Source organism: Callorhinus ursinus, unplaced genomic scaffold, assembly GCF_003265705.2.
Source record: "Callorhinus ursinus isolate GAN/ISIS: 27379988/994484 unplaced genomic scaffold, GSC_fseal_2.0 scaffold114, whole genome shotgun sequence".
In the NCBI taxonomy this organism is placed as follows: Eukaryota; Metazoa; Chordata; class Mammalia; order Carnivora; family Otariidae; genus Callorhinus; species Callorhinus ursinus.
This window is the reverse complement of record NW_027397176.1, coordinates 1,088,317-1,105,060: the sequence shown is the minus strand read 5'-3', so window position 1 is coordinate 1,105,060 and position 16,744 is coordinate 1,088,317. Positions and strand designations below refer to the sequence as shown.

Genomic DNA, 16,744 nt, shown 5'->3' with positions numbered 1-16,744 from the left:
GCTCAGGTCATGATCTTGCGGTTGTGGGAGAAAGCCCCACATCGGACTCCACACTCAGTGTGAAGTCTGCTTCAGATTCCTTCTCCCTCCTCCTCTGCCCATCCTGGCTCACGCTTGCTCTCTCTCTCAAATAATTAAATAAAATCTTTAAATAAATATATATATATATATAAAATTGTATAGAGTAATAATTATAGCAACGTGTTGATGGGTTTGTAACATCTATAGACACAGTGTGTACAAAACTAATAGCACCAAAAAAGGAGAAGAAAGTGGAGCTATATAGAAGTAAAGTTTTTATATCTCATTGGAATTAAGTTCATATAAATCTGAAGCAGATCCTGGTAAGATAAGATGAATATTGTAAGCACTAAGAAAACAACTAAAAAAGTGTGGGAAAAAAACACATTAAAGAAATTAAAATATCACACTAGAAGATATTCTAAAGGCAAAGAAGGTAATGAAGGAGGAACACAAAAAAGACATGACACATAAAGAAAATGAGACTAAGTGGAAGATCTCATCTAAAGCAGAGGTTGTCAGAATGGATTAAAAAAAAAAAAACCCAAATCAAAAAAACTACATCCAACTGGGTTGTTCCTGACTTGTGATGTTTCCACTTACTAATTTTTCACTTTATCATGGTGCAAAAGCAATACACATTCAGTAGAAACTGTACTTTGAATTTTGAATTTTGATCTTTTCCCAGGTAAGCAATATGTGTTAAGATACTGTCTCGTGATGCTGCACAGGAGCAGTGAAGACAGCTCCCAGTTAGCTGTGGGACCATGAGGGCAAGCAACTGATACATTTACAACCGTTCTGTTTTTCACTGTCCGTAGAACATTCAATAAATTACATGAGATATTCAACACTTTATGATAAAATAGGCTTTTTGTTAGATGATTTTGCCCAACTATATGCTAATGTAAGTGTCTGAACATGTGTAAGGTGGGCGAGTCTATGTTTGGTAGGTTAGGCATATTAAATGCATTTTGACTTAGGATATTTTTAACTTATGTTGGGTTTATTGGGATGCAACCCCACTGTAAGTCAAAGACACTCTGTATATGCTCTTATAAGAGACTCTTTAGATTCAAATACACAAATATGTTGAAACTTAGAGTGGAAAAATATACTGTGAAAACAACATGAACACGAGTGACTATACATGTATCAGCCCAAACAGGCTTTAGAACAAAAAATTTTACTACAGATAAAGAGGAACTTTTTGTTGTTGTTGTTAGTTCATAAAATTTTTTTGTTTTACACTTTTTACACCAATGTAACAAAAAGGTGGGAGGCAAGGGGAGGTGGACAGTGTTTTTTATGCCTATAAATGGGGGGGCAGGTGGGGGGCTGGAGCAAATGAAAACACACGGTCTCTGTGGAAATATGGAGAGTTCTGATAGCAAAACGTGGTGGGAAGGAGGCCTCAGACATGGAGGGTGTTTATGGGCTTTATTCTCAGGGAGAGATGGTGCCGTGTGGTCAGTGAAGCCGGTGTTATGTGACCTGGTGGGGAGGTGAGGGGCGGGGGAAGGGAGCAGAAGACAAGTTCTCTAAGAAAGGAATCTAATGAGCTTGTGGTGTGTCCAGGCAGCGTGGATCTGAGCTCTAACACTGCTGCTTTCTCTTCAAGGCCTCCGCCAGGTTGTTCTTAACAGCTTCTTGCTTTGATTGGTCTGTGAAAGTCTGCACAGACCTCAGCAAGAGGGACGTTTTATAATGATAAAAGGGTTGATCCATCCAGATGATATAATAATCAAAAATACGTATGTACTTAATAACAGAGTCCCAAAGTATAGGAAGCAGAAATAGGCAGAATTGATGGGAGCAATAAACAATTTAATAATAATAGTTGGAGACTTCAACATCAGACTTTAATTAATTGATAAAACAAGTAGGCAAAAGACCAACAAGGATACAGAGGACTTGAACAACACCATGAACTATTTAGAACTAATAGACCTCTATAGAACATTACCCCAAACAAAAGTAGAATACACATTCTTCTCAAGTGTGAATGAAACAGTCTCCAGAACAGACCATATGTTAAACCATAAAACAAGCATAAAAAATATAAAAAGATTGAAATCATACAAAGTATGTTCTTCAACTAAAATGGAATTAAGTTGGAAATCAATGACTGAAAAACATTTGAGAAATGACAAAGAAACATAAAAATTTGGTCTGAAAAAACTTTTGTGCTGCAAACAAAAAAAAAAAATACCACCAAGAAAGTTAAAAGTACACAGAATGGGAGAAAATATTTGTAAATCGTATATCTGATAAGACATTTATATCCAGGATTTACGTAAACAACGCTTACAACTCAATAATAACGCAACCCAAATGTAAAAGTAGGCAAAGGATTTTGAATTGCTATTTCTCCAGAGAGGCTGTACAAGTGGCCAATAAACACATCCAAATTTGCTCAGTATCACTAGTCATTAGGAAAATGCAAATCAAAATCACAGAGCACTTCACACGCACTAGCATGGCTGTAATAAAAAAATATAGAAAGTGTTGGTGAGGATCTGGAGAAGTTGGAAGCCTCATACATTCCTGGCTAGACTGTAAAATGGTGCAACCACTTTGGAAAACTGGCAGTTTTTCAAAGTGTTAAACATAGTGTTACCACCTGACCCAGCAGTTCCCCTCTATGCATTTATGCAAGAGAAATGAAAGCATACATCCACACAAAGACTTGTACATGAATACTCAGAGCAACTTTATTTATAATAGTCCCAAACTATGAATAACTCAAATGTCCATCAGCAGTTGAGAGGAAAAACAAATTGTGGCATATCCATTCAATGGAATACTGCTCAGCAACAAAGGAATGAATTATTGACAAATACAACATAGATGAATCTCAAAATAATTATGGCTAGTGACAGGAGCCAGTCACAAAGATGACATACAATCCCACCTATAGGAAATATTCAGAATAGGCAAGTCTATAGAGACAGAAAGTAGGGTGAGGTTGAGATGTGTTTGTTGGGATGTGTAATAGGGAGGGAATTCTAGTAGGATTTCCTCTGAGGGGAGGGGAAACATTCTCAAAGTAGATTGGGGTTTATGGTTGTACAACTCTATGAGTTTATTTAAAAAAATCCAATCGTCTACTTTAAATGAGTAATCTGTATGGTATGTAAATTATACCTCAATAAGTCTTTAAAAAGGTGAGGAGGTATAAGTGACAGCAGCTGGATTTAACAACTTCCCTTTGATGGCAGGGGCATGAAATGGCTACGTGTTATGGGAGTGGAACCAGTCAACTGGCCAGCATTTCTCGAATATCTCTGTCACGTGCAGAACTCCTACAATGCTGCAAAATACAGAGTTGTGTTTCTTGTTCTCACAGGAGGAGCTTGTTATTTAAGCAAGGATTTGATTAGGAAACTGACAACCACAATTTAAGATTTTGAAGGATTTGGGGAGGGTTAGCATAGTGATAACAGGCATCTCAAAAGGGAAACATTTGCACTGGGCCTTTCCAGATAGGTGGGCTTTGAGTAGATGGTGGGGGTTTAGAGAATTGTTTTCAAGTGCTCCATCCCTGTGCAACCCTCTCAGGTGCCTTCTGAGGCTGCCTGCAAGCTATTGGGCAGCTGTAATTGCTGGAAAGTCACTCCTTGTATTAAATAGAATTTTTCTCCTGTCGATAATACTGTCTTACCGTTTATAATACAGTAATTATTGCCAGAACTGTGCTGAGTCTCAGAAATACTGTCTCAAGTAATTCTTCCCACATGAGAAAGGTTCTGTTATTATCCTTCTCTTCCTCCTCATCATTATTTTCCAGAAAGATCTGGCCCCTAGGTATTGCGTGGCCTGCCCACAGTCCCAGTCCCAGCTCTCACCTTCATGTGCCCCTGCAGTACTGTCATTAGTGGATGTCCTTTCTTTCCTCTAATCCACACAGAACATGTCTAATTTCTCTCCCATGTATTAGTTAATAAAGGTGAAGATCTTTAATCTTTTTCTGCCTTTTAAGGCATCTTTTTTCCCCCTGGGGTTAAACAAACTCCATTGCTTAATCATTCTTCATTCAACATGATTTTGAGCTTATTTCGCATCTTGATCACTGTTCTGTGATCAAATCTGTCAGGATTTTACTGAAGCATGGGCCTCAGAACTGAGATCAGGCTACTGTGGTCTGACTGGCCCAGGGGAGTGTGGGACTTGACCTCATTCTTCTTCTGTACAGTGTTTGTCAGTTGATGCATCCTAAGATGGCATTAGCTCTTTGGGCAGCCACATTCCTTTGTGGATTAAAATCCCTGCCAAGTTAGGTTCAGGACCTGAACAGGGGAACCTTTTTAGAACTGAATAAAAATACCAGGTCTGCTATAGGGTCTGGATGAGGTTTGGACCTACTAACAGCAGGATGGCCTCATTCCACCTAGGACCAGCCTTAAAAATAAAGTAAGAGGTGGCCATTTACATGGTACTCAATAAAATAGGCTTGGTAACTCCTAAAATCTCACTTCCTAGAGCCTCATTATTCTGATATCTGATACTTTTATTCCAGAATCCATTTCCTTGCCTTTTTCAGCTCCTAGTGACAGCCTGAATTCCTAGGCCTATGACCTGCTCCATCTTCAAAAGCATTACTTCATCTCTGCCTTCAGCATTACGCAGTTTCCTCCTCTGATCCTCCTTCATCCCCCTGAGAAGGCCCATGGTGATTACATTGGGCCCACCTGGATGATCTAGGGTGAGCTCCCCATCACAACATCCTGAACATAATCATATCTGCAAAGTCTCTTTTGCCATAAAAGGTGACATTCACAGGTCCTAGATATTAGGACATAAACACCATGGGAGTTATTATTCAGCCTACACAGAAGGTATTTCACAGATGTGATAAACTGTCTAATTCATGGTTTAGAAAGATCTGTCTGGCAACAGAGTGGGAAGAGTAAGGCTGGAGGCCTACAGAGTACTTCGGAAGCTGCTAGTAATGAGAGGGTACACCTGGATCAGTGGCAATGGGACAGAGAAGAGGATTTATGTGGAGCACTCAGGACGTATAACCAGACTTGGAGCCAGTTAGGATGTGGGATGAATGAGAGAGGAGGTCTAGAAGGGCTCAGGGTTTCTGTGCTCATCAGTTGGCTCAATGATGGTATGATTGATGAATAGGGAATACAGAAGAGGCAGAGAGAGGTCACTGTGCTTGTTTGGAACCTGACTTTGAGGTGTCTATGAGATAAGCAGTGAGCCCTGGTAGGCAGTTAGGTCTGCAGGTCTGGAGAGGAAGGTGGTGACAGCTATTTTGTGTGCTGAGCACACAGGCAGCACTTGAAGCCACAGTAGACCAGATGACCCAGGGGCTGTGTCTAGAATTAGAAAGAGCATAGAAGCTGCCTGGGGGGACAATGGCTTCCACAGTTAGGGAGAAATAAGGGTGTGGGAAGAAGCCAGAGAGGCAGGGGGAGCACCAGCAGAGTACGTCCTGTGTTGGAGCAGAGAGTTGATGCATTTGCACTCAAACAGAGCCCTTTTTCCCCTGAGAAATGGCCACTTCTTATCAAGTGAAACCCTGTAAGAAAAGGGTAGAAATGGTTCTGTGTATTTGCTTGTTGACCTTGGGGGCCAGGGGCTCTTGCTGGGAACTGAATTGTTTCGTGGACATTAGGTGCATGCAGACATAGAAGGAGCTGAGTGAGGCCCCCTCACTGGAACTAGTCATGGCTAATGGGACCCATTTTGCTCTCAGGCTTGCCCTGGCAACAACTGAAAAGCTCTATTATTTGCCTTTCCGGGCACATTCACTGAAGAGGCTCAAGGTTTTGGTGCAATGCAAAAGTCTCCTGCCTCTGAGAACAATAGTCAAACTCTTCAGTCATTCCCATACAAGGGCCTTGTATAGAAATACTTCTGTGGGAGAAATTAGTGGCCTTCGAGACTGTGTCTTCTATATGTGTTGCCGCTTTTCCCTCATGCAGCTTCCTCCCCAGCCCTCGCGAAGGAGGAGATAAGAGGACGGAGCAGGTGAATGTTGGCAAAATGTGTAAAGACAAGGCCTAACAGGAGAGGTGAGACTTAACATGGCCATTGAGAATAGGATAGGACTTTTGGTAGAACTGGGTAGTCAGGAAGGGGTACATTTCAGATGGAGGGATGGGCACGTTAAGATGAAAAAGCAGAAGAGAGCACGAAATGTATGGGCAGGGCCCAGAGACTGGCTTAGCTGGAGGGAGTACATCCCTGGCCTTTGAGCTGCTAGGATACTGTCCTGGAGAGGAGATAGAGAAGGGGCTCTCTGGCCTTGTTCCTTCCTCTAGAACAGAGCAATGCTTCATGTTTGAATGGTTCTTATTTTCTTGTGTCCATTCCCATGTAATCCTCTCAGAAATGTGTGCATTGAGGTGAGTGAATTAACAAGTGCCCAAAGTCATGGCAGTCTTAGTCAGTTCCAAGATGGAAACTGAGGGAGAGGAAACTATTTGGTTGCTACTTACATGTCACAGGTTGTCATTTAATCGTCAGCTCTCCTAGGAAAAGTGCTGTCAACCTTATTTTGTAGATGAGGAACAGAGGCTCCAAGGAGGAAGTACCTGGTCTTAGGTAGCACTGTAGTAGGCATTAGAGTAAGGGTGGGGAGCTCCCCAGAAGCATGTCTGCAGCCGTGCAATATCAGAGGGAGAGGAACTCTGATTACCACATTGAACATTACCACATGACAGCCACTTGACTTTATTAATGAAAGACCACAGTTCCTAAAGGGACCCAAGGTGCCCAGCCAGATGGTGGGAAAGCTGGGGCACAAGTCACCTTTCCCAGCCCTATACTGGTCTACAAGGAACTTTTCTATACCTCAGCTTCCTGCACTTGGACATTTGCAATGTCCACTAGTCTGTGGAAGAAACATCAGTTTAACCTTATGGCATTTTCCAAAATTATTTGATTGTCAATCTCATCATTTGCCTTCCAAATCCTGTGGATCCTGCTTCAGGAGATGTTTCATGCCAGCAATCTGGGAAACTTAGGTCCACTCCCCCAGATCCTGGGAAGACCCTCTGACTTCTTGTTAATTAAAAATCAACTTGACTCATTCCCTTATGGTTCTGTCACCACTGGAGCAAGAAAAGGGGAAAGACCTTGTCTCCCTGGCTTTGATGTTAATTCTTCCTTCTGAAAATCCACAAAACAGGTTGGGCATAGAAAATGGTGAAATGTGTTTTCAGATCTTGGTGCATTACCTGTCAGCTGTGTCACCTAGGTGAGTGCTTAACCTGCCAGAGCACAAAGTATCTGTAAAATGGAGTAATGGTGCCTTGCAAGGCTGCTCTGCAGTTTACATAAGAATAGGCAGTGAAACTGGGTATTTACCACAAAGATACAAATGTAGGGATCCGAAGGGGTACGTGCACCCCAATGTTTATAGCAGCAATGTCCACAATAGCCAAACTGTGGAAAGAGCCAAGATGTCCATCGACAGATGAATGGATAAAGAAGAGGTGGTATATATACACAATGGAATATTATGCATCCATCAAAAGGAATGAGATCTTGCCATTTGCAATGACATGGATGAAACTGGAGGGTGTTATGCTGAGTGAAATAAGTCAATCAGAGAAAGACATGTATCATATGACCTCACTGATATGAGGAATTCTTAATCTCAGGAAACAAACTGAGTGTTGCTGGAGTGGTGGGGGGTGGGAGGGATGGGGTGGCTGGGTGATAGACATTGGGTAGGGTATGTGCTATGGTGAGCGCTGTGAATTGTGCAAGACTTGAATCACAGATCTGTACTTCTGAAACAAATAATGCAACATATGTTAAAAAAAAGAAAAAGAAGAAGATAGCAGGAGGGGAAGAATGAAGGGGAGTAAGTCAGAGGGGGAGATGAACCATGAGAGACGATGGACTCTGAAAAACAAACTGAGGGTTCTAGAGGGGAGGAGGGTAGGGGGATGGGTTAGCCTGGTGGTGGGTATTAAAGAGGGCACATTCTGCATGGAGCACTGGGTGTTATGCACAAACAATGAATCATGGAACACTACATCAAAAACTAATGATGTAATATATGGTGATTAACATAACAATAAAAAATTTAAAAAAAAGGAATAGGCAGTGCACCTAGTAGGAAGGGAATTGCTATTCCTTTCTCTGCAGGGAATAGGCTTAGCTTTCTAAAAATGGCTTCAAGCCTATTTCAAGTTGTTGACCTTGTTGTTAAGGGTTAATGGGTCTTCCCCTGCTGGTTATCAAAACACAGAACTCAAGCTTCTGGGAGAAGCTGGGGAGGGTACGCCATGCCAGCCTTGCACCAAGCACACCCCAGTATGCAAGCCTTGCTTTCAAAGACTTCTTCAGTCTAGAACCTGCCCTAGAAGAAACCATGGTTTTTATACTAAAACTAGAAATGTGTGATTGACAGCAGATGAAATTTTGAAATTGAGATTGTCTTGGGAAACCTGGCTCTGTTGGCATCTTGTACTCACAGGCTGTTCAGTCCTAAAGCAAAACCCCTTCTGGTTCCCCGATCCAGGCCTCTTGTCAGCAGACATTACTCCAGAGCTTGGCTCCTCCTATTTCCCAGCTTTTTTCTTTGAGCTGCTTTGAGCTGAATTATACCAATTGTGTGTCCCTTCCCCATGACCAGTGGGTACAATTGCAAATCTTACTGCTGGCAAGTTCTTTTGTCTGATGTCTGCAAGTTTCTTAATGGGGTTTCTAATGGAGTCACTCAGAAAGGAGACTGTCTTTCTGCCAGCTCCTTATGAGAGGGAAGAATTTCCCTGTTGTTTGGGGATTATGGGTTACACGGAGATACAAAAGAGTAGAGGAGAAAGAGTGGGTGGGATATCAATGCCATATGTGTAAAACGGGAGCACCAGCACCTCACAGGGCTGTGGTACAATTTGATGGGATGGGTTCAGGCCTTCATGGTAGCCCACCTTCAAAGAGTGGGGGCCGCCTCTATTAGGCTGCCCACGGGCAGCTTCCAGCTTGCAGCTGGTCCATCTGCTCACCTGTGGCCACACATGCACAAGCTCAATATTAGCTTGCAGAGTACGCTTTAAAGAATCTTAAGGCTGCAAAGTCCAAATCAGATGACTAATATAGGGCTAACTGTGGGCACTAACTTTTTTTTGTTGCCTTTCTTAATCTTCAGAGGAATGGGCACACAAAGGCTTGGAGCCAAACTGCCTGGGTTTAAATCCTGACTCACCACTTCCTAGCTGATGTGACCATGATCAAGTTACTTGATTTCTCTGTGCCCCATTTTCATCTTCTGTAAAATGAGGATATAGTGCCTACCTCATCTGGCTGTCATGAGACTCGTGTAAGGTAAAGGTTCAATAAATATTATTGTCATTACTCCCATTTTATGAAAGAAAAAACAAGACTCAGAAATCAATACTGGTTACTCTTTATTTAGCTACTAGTGGCAGAACTAACTAGGATATATATCTGGAACAGTTATAGTCCTCTCTTTAGTATGCCAGCTGTCATTCATGGTCAAAGAAATGAATCCAAAATGGTAGGAGATCAGAAGCCATATAGAGTAACACTGGGCAGTGTGCGTGTGTGGTGGCAGGTGGTAAGAGTGCTCCTGGGGGTGGAATTTGGCTCAGGGATACACAGCCTTGGATTTCCAGGAGACACCCCCAGGTTCTGCGGATAACCTGATTTGATCAAGGTCCCTTTGCAGTGAAAGGACTATTTTGGATTCCTTACTGCCCCCTGGTGGTAGCAGATCGAGTGAGGCTCTCCCTGAGAGATGGAAGAAGGAGGCTATTTTGAAATGGGCTCTCTAGATTAATGAAGAATTTTGAACTTTTTGTTTCTCTGTTTTAGCGTTCCTGGCACCTCTGGCCCAAGAGCATAAATTAGTTCTGGGTTTTGTCCCCTCTCGCCCAATAGCATAAATTAGTTCTGGGTTTTGTCCCGTTATTAATTAATGAATAGCTTGCTAACTGCTTGACTCCAGTAAATTACCAGCCTCTTGGGGATCTTCCATCCTTAAAGTCAGCCATCTCAGTCCCACTGAGTCCATGGTCTATTCCACCCTGTTCATTCTTATTTTCAGCAGACAAACCACGAGGTGGCAGTACAAGGGTTTGTCCTGTTTTCTCCCCAGGTGATGGGAGAGTACGTCAGAGGAATTGTGGTGCCTGCAGGTAGGCTCCGAGCAGAGTGCTAGAAGTTAGTCTTCTATCTCCCGGTCATGTTTCCAACATGGCCAGGCTCAACACTCAGGCCTGAGTCCCCAGCACAATTTGCCTGTATGTGTGCCTTCTCTTTCTTATATGGCAAGTAGAGATAAAATTTGCTCAAACTTCCTTAAAGGGCACCCTGAGGAATCAGATTAGCTAGTGGGTAAGAATAGGAGTGATTTTTATAATTAAGTTAAATTTGGGGGGGAAGTTATTATGGATTCACATATAAGTTATAAGAAATAATACAGGACGCTGCCATGTACCTTTCACCCATTTCCCCCCAATGACAGCATCTCGTAAAATGATAGCACAGTATCACAACCAGGATGTTGACATTTATACCATCAAGAAACGCAACACTTCCATCACCCCCAAGGATCTCTCCTATTGCTTCTTTACAGCCACACCCATGCCACCATCTTTACCACTAATCACCACTAATCTGTTTTCCATCTTTATAATTTTGTCATTTCAAGAATATTATAATGCTCACTTCAGCAGCACATATACTAAAATTGGAAATGACACAGAGAAGATTAGCATATGTAAAAAAGACAAACATTCCTGAAGTGTTCCATATTTTAAAAAAAAGAATGTTATATATCTTGCCATTTGCAATGACATAGATAGAGCTAGAGAGTATTATGCTAAGTGAACTAAGTCACAGATAGACAAATACCATATGATTTCACTCATATGAGGAATTTAAGAAACAAAATGAACAGAAGGAAAAAGAGAAAGGCAAACCAAGAAACAGGCTCTTAACTATAGAGAACACACTGATGGTTACCAGAAGGGAGTTGGTGGGTGGGGGGCAGGAATGAAATAGGTGATGGGGATTAAGGAGGGCACTTGTGATGAGCACTGGGTGTTGTATGGAAGTGGTGAGTCACTACATTGTACACCTGAGAATAATATTACACTGTATGTTAACTAAACTGGAATTTAAATAAAAACTTTAAAAAATAAACAAGAATATTATATAAATGGATTCATACAGTATGTAATACTTTAGCTTCGGATTTTTTTCACTTAGCATAATTCTCTGCATATGCATCCAAGCTGTGTGTATATCCATGGCTGGTACTTCATTGGATGGATGTACCAGTTTGTCTAACTATTCACTTGTTGAAGGACATCCAGGCCATTTCCAGTTTTGATCTATTGTGAATATTAAGCTATTTTGAATTTGAGCTATTGTGAATAAAGTTGCTATGGGCATTCATGTACAGGTTTTTGTATAAATGGAAGTTTTCATTTCCCTGGGATAAAGGCCCAAAAGTGCAATTACTAGGTTTTATGGTAGTTTATGTTTTTTTATTGATGGGTCCATTTCATCTAAGTTGTCAAATTTATATGTATAGCATTATTGGTAGTATTCTTATCCTTTTAATACCTGCAGGGTCCCCTGTTTCATTTCTGATATCGATAATTTGTATCTTCTTTCTTTTTTCTTTATCAGGCCAACTAGAGCTTGGTCAATTTTATTGACTTTTTAAAGAATCAGCTCTTTACTTCATTGATTTTTCTCTGCTCTTTTTGTTTCTACTTCACTGATCTCTGCTCATTATTATTTATTTCCTTCTGCTTGTTTTAGACTTATTTTGCTCTTTTTAACTAGGTTCTTGAGATGGAATGTAGGTTATAGATTGAGACTTCCTTTTTTCCTAATGTATTCATTTACTGCTATAAATTTCCCTCTCAGCATGACTTTAGCTGTATCCCACAATTTTTTATATGTTGCACTTTCATTTTCATTTGGTTAATTGGTTTTTTTACATTTCCCTTGAAACGTCCTCTTTGACCTTGGATTATCTAGACATGTATTTTGTTTCCAAGTGTTTAGATTGCCCTGTTCTTTATTATTATTTTTTAAATTCTTTATTTAAATTCAATTCAGTTAACATATACTGTATTAGTTTCAGAGGTAGAATTTAGTGATTCATCAGTTGCCACTGCTCGTTACATCAAGTGCCCTCCTTAATGCCCATCACCCAATTACCCCCTCGCCCCACCTACCTCCCCTCCAGCAACTTTCAGTTTGTTTCCTAGAATTAAGTGTCTCTTATGGCTTGTCTTCCTATTTTCATATTATTTTATTTCTCCTTGCCTTCCCCTATGTTCAACTGTTTTGTTTCTTAAATTCCACATATGAGTAAAATCATATGATATGTGTCTTTCTCTGACTGCCTTATTTTGCTTAGCATAATACCCCCTAGTTCCATCCACATGCTTGCAAATGGCAAGATTTCATTCTTTTTGATGGCTAATATTCCATTGTGTATATATACCACTTCTTTATTGATCCATCTGTTGATAGGCATCTGGGCTCTTTCCATAGTTTGGCTATTGTAGACATTGCTGCTATAAACACTGGGGTGAAGGTGCCCCTTCAGATCACTACATTTGTATCTTTGGGGTAAATACCTAGTAGTGCAATTGCTGGGTCATAGGGTAGCTCTATTTTTAACTTTTTGAGGAATCTCCATACTGTTTTCCAGAGCGGCTGTACCAGCTTGCATTCCCACCAATGATATAAGAGGGTTCCCCTTTCTCCTCATCCTTGCCAACATCAGTTGTTTCCTGACATTAATTTTAGCCATTCTGATAGTTGTGAGGTGGTATCTCATTGTGGTTTTGATTTGTATTTGCCTGATGCCATGATGTTGAGCATTTTTTCATGTGTCTGTTGGCCATTTGGATGTCTTCTTTGGAGAAATGTCTCTTCATGCCTTTTGCCCATTTCTTGATTGGATATGTTGTATTTTTGGTATTGAGTTTGATAAGTTCTTTATAGATGTTGAATACTAGCCCTTTATCTGTCTTATATGTCTTATATCTTTTATGTCATTTGCAAACATCTTCTCCCATTCTGCCAGTTGTCTTTTAGTTTTGTCAACTGGTTCCTTTGCTCTGCAAAACCGTTTTATCTGGATGAACTCCCAATAGCTCATTTTTTGCTTTTGTTTCCCTTGCCTTTGGAGACATGTCTAGCAAGAAGTTGCGGCAGCTGAGGTAAAAAAGGTTGCTGCCTGTGCTCTTCTCTAGGATTTTGATAGATTCCTGTCTCACATTTAGGTCTTTCATCCATTTTGAGTCTATTTTTTTCTGTACGTGTAGGAAAGTGGTCAATTTCATTCTTCTACATGTGGCTGTCCAATTTTCCCAGCACCATTTGTTGAAGAGACTGTCTTTTTTCCATTGGATATTCTTTCCTGCTTTGTTGAAGATTAGCTGACCATAGAGTTATGGGTCTATTTCTGGGTTTTCTATTCTATTCCATTGAACTATGTGTCTGTTTTTGTGCCAGTACCATACTGTCTTGATGATTACAGTTTTGTACTACAGCTTAAAGTCCAGAATTGTGATGCCTCCAGCTTTGGTTTTCTTTTTGGGATTACTTTGGCAATTTAGGGTCTTTTGTAGTTCCATACAAATTTTAGGATTGTTTGTTCCAACTTGGTGAAAAATGCTGATATTTGATATGGGTTGCACTGAATGTGTAGATTGCTTTGAGTAGCATAGACATTTTAACAATATTTGTTCTTCCAACCCATGAGCATGAAATATTTTTCCATATTTCTGTTTCTTCCTCAATTTCTTTCGTAAGTGTTCTGTAGTTTTCAGAGTACAGATCCTTTGCCTCTTTGGTTAGGTTTATTTCTAGGTATCTTATGGTTTTGGGTGCAACTATAAATGGGATAGATTCCTTGATTTCTCTTTCTTCTGCCTCATTGTTAGTGTATAGAAATGCAACTGACTTCTGTGCATTGATTTTATATCCTGCCACTTTGCTGAATTCCTGAATGAGGTCTAGCAATTTGGGGGTTGAGTCTTTTGGGTTTTCCACATAGAGTATCATGTCATCTGTAAAGAGTGAACATTTGACTTCTTCTTTGCTGATTTGGATGCCTTTTATTTCTTTTTGTTGTCTGATTGCTGAGGCTAGGACATCCAGTACTATATTGAAAAATAGTGGTGAATGGACATCCCTGTCAAGTTCCTGACCTTAGGGGAAAAGCTCTCAGTTTTTCCCTATTTAGGATAATATTCACTGTGGGTTTTTTGTATATGGCTTTTATGATATTGGGGTATGTTCCCTCTTATCATTACACTGTGAAGAGTTTTAATCAAGAAAAGATGCTGTATTTTGTCAAATGCTTTTTTGGCATCTATTGAGAGGATCATATGGTTCTCGTCCTTTCTTTTATTAATGTGGTGTATCACATTGATTGATTTGCAGATGTTGAACCATCAGCCCAGAAATAAATCCTACTTGGTTGTGGTGAATAATCCTTTTGATATACTATTGGATCCTATTAGCTAGTATCTGGATGAGAATTTTTGCATCCATGTTCATCAGGGATATTGGTGTAATTCTCCTTTTTAGTAGGGTCTTTGGTTTTGAGATCAAGGTAATGCTTGTCTTGTAGAAGGAATTTGAAGTCTTCTATTTCCATTTCTATTTTTTGGAACAGTTTCAAAAGAATAGGTATTAATTCTTCTTTAAATGTTGGTAGAAATCTGCTGGGTGGCCATCTGGTCCTGCACTCTTATTTCTTGGGAGACTTTTGATTACTGATTCAATTTCTTTGCTGGTTATGGGTCTGCTCAGGTTTTCTATTTATTCCTGTTTCAGTTTTGGTAGTTTATATGTTTCTAGGAATGCATCCATTTCTTCCAGATTGCCAAATTTGTTGGCATATAATAGCTCATAATATTCTCTTATAATTATTTGATGTTGATTGTGATCTCTATCCTTTCATTCATGATTTTATTTATGTGGGTCATTTCTCTTTTCTTTTCAATAAGTTTGGCTAGGGGGTTATTGATCTTATTAATTATTTCAAAGAACCAGCTCCTAGTTTCATTGATCTACTTTTGTTTTTATTTCTGTATCACTGATTTCTACTCTAATCTTTATTGTTTCTCTTCCCCTGCCAAATTTAGGCTTTATTTGCTGTTATTTATCCAGCTCCTTGAGGTGTAAGGTTAGGTTTTGTATTTGAGACTTTTCTTGTTTCTTAAGGAAGCCTTTATTGCTATATACTTCCCTTTTAGGACTGCCTTTGCTGCATCTCAAAGGTTTTGGACTTTCTTGTTTCCATTTTCATTTGCTTCCGTGTATTTTTTTTTCTTTAATTTCCTGGCAGACCCATTCATTCTTTAGTAGGATGCTCTTTAGCATCCATGTATTCGTGGTCCTTCCAAAAATTTCTTCTGGTTGACTTCACGTTTTAAAGCATTGTGTTCTGAAAATATGCATGATATGATCTCCGTCACTTTATACGGGTTGAGACCTGATTTGTCACCCAGTATGTGATCTATTCTGGAGAATGTTCCATGTGCACTTGAGAAGAATGTGTATTCTGTTGCTTTAAGATGAAATGCTCTGAATATATCTGTGAAGTCCATCTGGTCCAGTGTGTCATTCAGAGCTCTTGTTTTCTTGTTGATCTTCTGCTTAGATGATCTGTCCATTGCTGTGAGTGTTAAAATCCTCTACAATTATTGTATTATTATCAGTGAGTTTCTTTAATTTTGTTATTAATTGGCTTATATATTTTTCTGTCTCATGTTGGGGCCATAAATATTTATAATTGTTAGATCTTCTTGTTGGATAGACCCTTTTATTATAATATAGTGTTCTTCATCTCTTATTATAGTCTTTGTCTTAAAATCTAGTTTGTCTGATATAAGTATTGATACTCCAGCTTTCTTTTGATGTCCATTAGCATGATAAATAGTTCTCCACCCCCTCATTTTTAATCTGGAGGTGTCTTTGGGTCTAAAGTGAGTCTCTTGTAGACAGCATTTTTAAAAAATATTTTATTTATTTATTTGACAGAGAGAGACACAGCAAGAGAGGGAACACAAGCAGGGGGAGTGGGAGGGAGAAGTAGGCTTCCCACGGAGCAGGGAGACTGACGCGGGGCTCGATCCCAGAACCCTGGGACCATGACCTGAGCCAGAGGCAAGCACTTAGTGACTGAGCCACCCAGGTGCCCCACTTGTAGACAGCATATTGATGGGTCTTGTTTTTTTATCCAATCTGATACCCTATGTCTTTTATTATTTTTTTTTAAGATTTTTTATTTATTTATTTGAGAGAGAGAGAATGAGAGATAGAGAGCACGAGAGGGAAGAGTGTCAGAGGGAGAAGCAGACTCCCCGCCAAGCAGGGAGCCCGATGTGGGACTCGATCCCGGGACTCCGGGATCATGACCTGAGCCGAAGGCAGTCGCTTAACCAACTGAACCACCCAGGCGCCCACCCTATGTCTTTTAATTGGGGTATTTAGCCCATTCCTATTCAGAGTAATTATTGAAAGATATTAATTTAGTGCCATTGTATTACCTTTAAAGATGCTGTTTCTGTAGATTGTGTTCCTTTCTGGACTTTGTTACTTTTGGGCTCTCTCTTCAGTCAAAGGATCCCCTTTAATATTTCTTTCAGGGCTGGTTTAGCATTCGCAATTCCTTTAGTTTTTGCTTGTCCTGGAAACTCTATCTCTACTTCTATTATGAATGACAGCCTTGGTGGATAAAGTATTTTTG

The 16,744-nt window shown here is 40.1% G+C and overlaps 1 protein-coding gene and 1 pseudogene across 3 annotated transcripts in view; both read left to right on the top strand.

The window, feature by feature from the left end:
- ARHGEF4 (Rho guanine nucleotide exchange factor 4) overlaps positions 1–16,744 on the top strand; it is a 246,065-nt gene that overhangs the window by 15,983 nt on the left and 213,338 nt on the right. The window lies entirely within an intron of this gene.
- On the top strand, positions 10,673–10,771 carry LOC112813293 (U6 spliceosomal RNA; annotated as a pseudogene).